The following is a 6,603-nucleotide window of genomic DNA, read 5'->3' as shown; positions in this document are numbered from 1 at the left end:
ATATTCCGTGCAAATGGAAATCAAAGGAAAGCTGGAGTAGCAATTCTCATATCAGATAAATTGACTTTAAAATAAAGACTATTACAAGAGACAAAGAAGGACACTACATAATGATCAAGGGATTGACCCAAGAAGATAAAACAATTGTAAATATTTATGCACCCAACATAGGAGCATCTCAAAACATAAGGCAAATACCAACAGCCATAAAAGGTGAAATCGACAATAACGCAATCATAGTAGGGGACTTTAACACCCCACTTTCACCAATGGACAGATCATCCAAAATGAAAATAAATAAGGAAACACAAGCTTTAAATTTAGCTTTCGACAAAATTCAACACCCATTTATGATAAAAACCCTGCAGAAAGTAGGCATAGAGGGAACTTTCCTCAACATAATAAAGGCCATATATGACAAGCCCACAGCAAACATCATCCTCAATGGTGAAAAACTGAAAGCATTTCCACTAAGATCAGGAACAAGACAAGGTTGCCCACTCTCACCACTCTTATTCAACATAGTTTTGGAAGTTTTAGCCACAGCAATCAGAGAAGAAAAGGAAATAAAAGCAATCCAAATCGGAAAAGAAGAAGTAAAGCTGTCACTGTTTGCAGATGACATGATACTATACATAGAGAATCCTAAAGATGCTACGATAAAACTATTAGAGCTAATCAATGAATTTGATAAAGTAGCAGGATACAAAATTAATGCACAGAAATCTCTGGCATTCCTATACACTATTGATGAAAAGTCTGAAAATGAAATTAAGAAAACACACCCATTTACCATTGCAAAAAAAGAATAAAATATCTAGGAATAAACCTACCTAAGGAGACAAAAGACCTGTATGCAGAAAATTATAAGACACTGATGAAAGTAATTAAAGATGATACAAAGAGATGGAGAGATATACCATGTTCTTGGATTGGAAGAATCAACGTTGTGAAAATGACTCTACTACCCAAAGCAATATAGAGATTCAATGCAATCCGTATCGAACTACCACTGGCATCTTTCACAGAACTAGAACAAAAAATTTCACAATTTGTATGGAAACACAAAAGACCCTGAATAGCAAAGCAATCTTGAAAATGAAAAATGGAGCTGGAGGAATCAGGCTCCCTGACTTCAGACTATACTAAAAGCTACAGTAATCAAGACAGTATGGTACTGGCACAAAAACAGAAATATAGATCAATGGAACAGGATAGTAAGCCCAGAGATAAGCCCATGCACATATGGTTACCTTATCTTTGATAAAGGATGCAAGAATATACAGTGGAGAAAAGACAGCCTCTTCAATAAGTGGTGCTGGGAAAACTGGACAGGTTCAGGTAAAAAGTATGAAATTGGAACACTCCCTAACACCATACACAAAAATAAACTCAAAATGGATTAAAGACCTAAATGTAAGGCCAGACACTATCAAACTCTTAGAGGAAAACATAGGCAGAACACTCTATGACATAAATCACAGCAAGATCCTTTTTGATCAACCTCCTAGGGAAATGGAAATAAAAACAAAAATAAACAAATGGGACCTAATGAAACTTAAAAGTTTTACACAGCAAAGGAAACCATAAACAAGACCAAAGACAACCCTCAGAATGGGAGAAAATATTTGCAAACGAAGCAACTGACAAAGGATTAATCTCCAAATTTACAAGCAGCTCAAGCAGCTGAATAACAAAAAAACAAACCACCCAATCCAAAAATGGGCAGAAGACCTAAATAGACATTTCCCCAAAGAAGATATACAGATTGCCAACAAACACATGAAAGAATGTTCAACATCATTAATCCTTAGAGAAATGCAAATCAAAACTACAATGCAATATCATCTCACAGCAGCCAGAATGGGCATCATCAAAAATTCTAGAAACAATAAATGCTGGAGAGGGTGTGGAGAAAGGGGAACCCTCTTGCACTGTTGGTGGAATATAAATTGATACAGCCACTATGGAGAACAGTATGGAGGTTCCTTAAAAAACTACAGATAGAACTACCATATGACCCAGCAATTCCACTACTTGGACATATACCCTGAGAAAACCATAATTCAAAAGGAGTCATGTACCACAATGTTCATTGCAGCTCTATTTACAATATCCAGGACATGGAAGCAACCTAAGTGTCCATCAACAGATGAATGGATAAAGAAGATGTGGCACATATATACAATGGAATATTACTCAGCCATATAAAGAAACGAAATTGAGTTATTTGTAGTGAGGTGGATGGACATAGAGTCTGTCATGCAGAGTGAAGTAAGTCAAAAAGAGAAAAACAAATGCCGTATGTTAGCACATATATATGGAGTCTGAGGAAAAAAAAAAACTCATGAAGAACCTAGAGGTAAGATGGGAATAAAGACACAGACCTACTAGAGAATTTACTTGAGGATATGGGAGGGGGAAGGGTAAGCTGTGATAAAGTGAGAGAGTGGCATGGACATATATACACTACGAAATGTAAAATAGATAGCTAGTGGGAAGCTGCCACATAGCTCAGGGAGATCAGGTTGGTGGTTTTTGACCACCTAGAGAGGTGGGATAGGGAGGGTGAGAGGGAGGGAGACGCAAGAGGTGAGAGATATGGAAACATATGTATATGTATAACAGATTCACTTTGTTATAAAGCAGAAACTAACACATCATTGTAAAGCAATTATACTCCAATAAAGATGTTAAAAAAATAAATAATTTTAAAAATTAAATAAATAAAAAAATTAAAAATAACTGCCTAATATTCCACACACACACACAAAAATACATTAAAAGGATCATACACCATGATCAAGTGAGATTAATTCCAGGGATGCAAGGATGTTTCAGTAATTAGAAATCAATCTATGTGATGCATCATATTAACAAAACAAAGGATATAAATCACATGATTATCTCAATAGATGCAGAAAAAGCATTTGACAAAATTCGGTATCCATTCATGATAAAAGACTGTCAACAGAGTAGGCATAGAGGTAACATACCTCAACATAATAAAGGCCATATATGATAAACCCAGAGGTAACATCATAGTCAATAGTGAAAAACTGAAAGCTTTTCCTCTAAGATCAGGAAAAGATAAGGATGTCCACACTCATGACTTTTATTCAAAAAATATTGGAAGTTCTAGCCATAGCAATCAGACAAGAAAACAAAATAAAAGGCATCCAAATTAGAATGGAAGACATTAAATTCTCAATTTTTGCAGTGGACATGATACTTTGAAATATAAATACCATAACTGGTGAAAATACTGTACTTGTGGATGAGGTTTACATGCAAACACCAGAATAATCTCTTTTAGAATTAGTTAATAGATAAGATGAACTCATGGCTATTATTTTTAAGAAAACTAATTCTTTTTTAATAGACCAATGTTTAAAATCATTTTACGGTCTTTGGATGAGAATTCTGTCATTCAAAATCTAAACTGTCACAGCCAACTCTTTTCATGTTTGTATCTTTCCTTTCCTTTTTTTCCTTTATGTTCCATTTATTTTACTGTTTTTTTAAAAAAAGGTAACATTTGCTTCTGATATTGTTTTGGTATAATTTGGTATTGTTTGGGTCCAAAACAATTTGGAAATATACACACCTATTAGAATGGCCAAAATTTGGAACACTGACAACACCAAATGCTGACAGAGATGTAGAGCAACAGAAGCTCATTTATTGCCAGTGACAATACAAAATAGTACAGCTATTTTTGAAGACAGTTTGGTGGTTTCTTACAAAACTAAACATACTCTTACCACATGGTCCAGCAATTGCACTCCTTGGTATTTATCAATAGGAATTGAAACTTTATGTTGACCCAAACACCTTCACAGAGATGCTTATATCTGCTTCTTTGTAATTGTCAAAACTTGGAAGCAACAAAAATATCCTTGTAGTAGGTGTTGGATAAATATGCTCTACTATATCCAGACAATGGAATATTAGTCAGCACCATAAAGATTTCTTTATTAACTAATCAACTAAATGTTGCTTTAGCAACTAATGAAATGTATGGAGGAAGCTTAAATACATATTACTAAGTGAAAGAAGCCGATCAGCAAACTCTACACATTGTATGATTCTAACTATGTGACATTCTGGAAAAGGCAAAATTATAGTGATGCTGAAAAAATGAGCAGTTGCCAGAGTTCAGAGTTGGGAGATGAAGATGAATTGACAAAGCATGGAGGACTTTTTAGTGTCAAAAAAATACTCTTTATAATGTCTGCCATAATGATGGATACATGTCATTATACATGTGTCCAAACCCATAGAATGTACAACACCAAGAGTAAATCCTCATGTAAACTATGGACTTTGGGTGATAATGATGTATCAATGTGGGCTCATCAATTGTAACAAGTGTACCATAATCATAGGGGGTGTGGATAATGGGGGAGGCTATGCATGTGTGGGGCAAAGGGGAATGTGAGAAATTTCTATACCTTCCCTTCAATTTGGCTGTGAACCTAAAACTTCTCTAACGAAGTCAATAAAAAAATGAACTATGAACAGTTTATTTCCCTCAGGTATTTGTGTACAATTTGAACAGTTATTTATGTTCTAATTGTTGTATGCTATAAGAATCTTTACAGAATAATACAAAATATTCATATTACTAGTCTTTTATAAAGAGTATTTTCTCCTGCTGTTGCATGATTCTATGATGAATTTATTCTGCACTTTTAAGGAACTGTTCCAAATGGCTTGCTGTGTTTTTCTGGAATAGAGGAAGGAAAGAAAGCTAAAGACAACAAAAGATTAGACGACTACCTCCCAAGGGATGAAGTCAGACTTCGTTTTTCATGTGATACTTGATCCTTTAATAACTCTGTCATGATGGACTCTTAATTGGGTGTCCCTGAGTGAGATGTTCTGACTGATTTCTGCTAAAAATACTGGGTATATTTTGTACATATCCACTGATGACTTTTCTCAGTGCTATCATCAGAGTTCATGCACACATTCTTGGAAGTGAAAAATCAAAATTCTTCTGTGCATATAAATGATAGTTCAGCTGGTTGATTGTAGCAGAATGAGGGAACTTGTAAAAATCCGTATGATGGCACAGGCAAGGAGTGAGTGCTGACATCTGAGAATAAAATATAAAGAAAGAGCTCAACTTCAAATCTGAAAAAACTGATGAAAGCACATTAAACCTTAAAATCCATGGTTCAAAAACTACTAGAAACTGCATAGTACATTAGAATGAATTGTTTTCAGTAGTTGAAGAAAACAAATTAAAGTATTGCTAAATAAATTTATTAAGAATACAGTAGTTAAACCCAAAGTCCAAGTAGAAATTTTCCAAAATAACGTTGTTCTTCAAAGTATAGATATTCAACCCAAGTATTCTTCTTTCTGTAAATAGTATCACAATCCAAACAATTGTTCTAGCCCAAACACTAGACATCGTCCTGGATTTCTCTTTCAGTATATAATCCAAAGCTTATTTTAACTGTATTATTTCCAAAATATGTACCAGATATTTCCTTTTAATTTTACCAGGTATTAAATTTTTCCAAACCAGCATATTCCCTCATCTCAACTACTGCACTAGCATCTATGAGAAAGACTGTTAGATCCACCACCTCCAAGACCTATTCTCAGTTTAGAGGAGTTGCCTTACCACAAACCTGTTTTTTATGACACCTATAAGATAATTCTCACTAAATTGAGGATGAGATGAATGGATCATGAACATGGACCAGTAAATAGAAAAACCTAAACCTAAGAATTAAGAACTATGTTGGAATAAGCCCTTTTCTTCTTGATGCTAGTACACAAAAAGAAGTTGAAGCATATAGATCAAAAGCCCAGTAAGATTTTGGAAAAATTCTATTGCTAAAGAAATCACATGTCTGACTTGTGAAAGTCTATGTCTATGTAACCTTAAACCGTCTCCTGGTTATCCAAACTGGCACTAGCAGGAAGAGTCAGCAAAGTGTTGTAGACACCAAGAGCATACTCCATGATGTGTTACAGATATTGTCACAGAAAATAATGTACAAGGAAGATTCTCCCTGAGAGCAAACTGGGAACTATGAGACATAATTTTAAAAGTTCCTTTTCTATGCATCTAAGGAACTTACTCTAATCTCAGGGCTGAGATTTCAGCCTGTGTTTCTGCACAGCAGTCTTTTTTCTTTTTTTTTAAATATACTTATGTATTTAATTATTTATCTTCATGATTTCTGGGATAATGCAGTAGCATTATTCAGGTTTCTTGCGACTGCTTCCCACTAGCTATCTATTTTACATTTCGTAGTGTATATATATCCATATAGACACTACCACACTCTTACTTTGTCCCAGCTTACCCTGCCCCCTCCCCGTGTCCTAAAGTCCATTCTCTAGTAGGTCTGAATCTTTACTCCCATCTTGCCCCTAGGTTCTTCATGACCATATATATTTTTTTCTTTTTTAGATTCTATATATATGTGTTAGCATGCGGTATTTGTTTTTCTCTTTCTGATTTACTTCACTCTGCATGAGAGATTCTTTTGGAATTATGGTTTTCTCAGGGTATATAGCCAGTAGTGGGATTGCTGGGTCATATGGTAGTTCTATTTTTAGGTTTTAAAGGAACCTCCA

The sequence above is a fragment of the Neophocaena asiaeorientalis genome, unplaced genomic scaffold, assembly GCF_003031525.2.
Source record: "Neophocaena asiaeorientalis asiaeorientalis breed wild unplaced genomic scaffold, Neophocaena_asiaeorientalis_V1.1 scaffold72, whole genome shotgun sequence".
Taxonomy (NCBI): domain Eukaryota; kingdom Metazoa; phylum Chordata; class Mammalia; order Artiodactyla; family Phocoenidae; genus Neophocaena; species Neophocaena asiaeorientalis.
The sequence above is the reverse complement of the archived record's forward strand: the minus strand, read 5'-3'. Positions refer to the sequence as shown.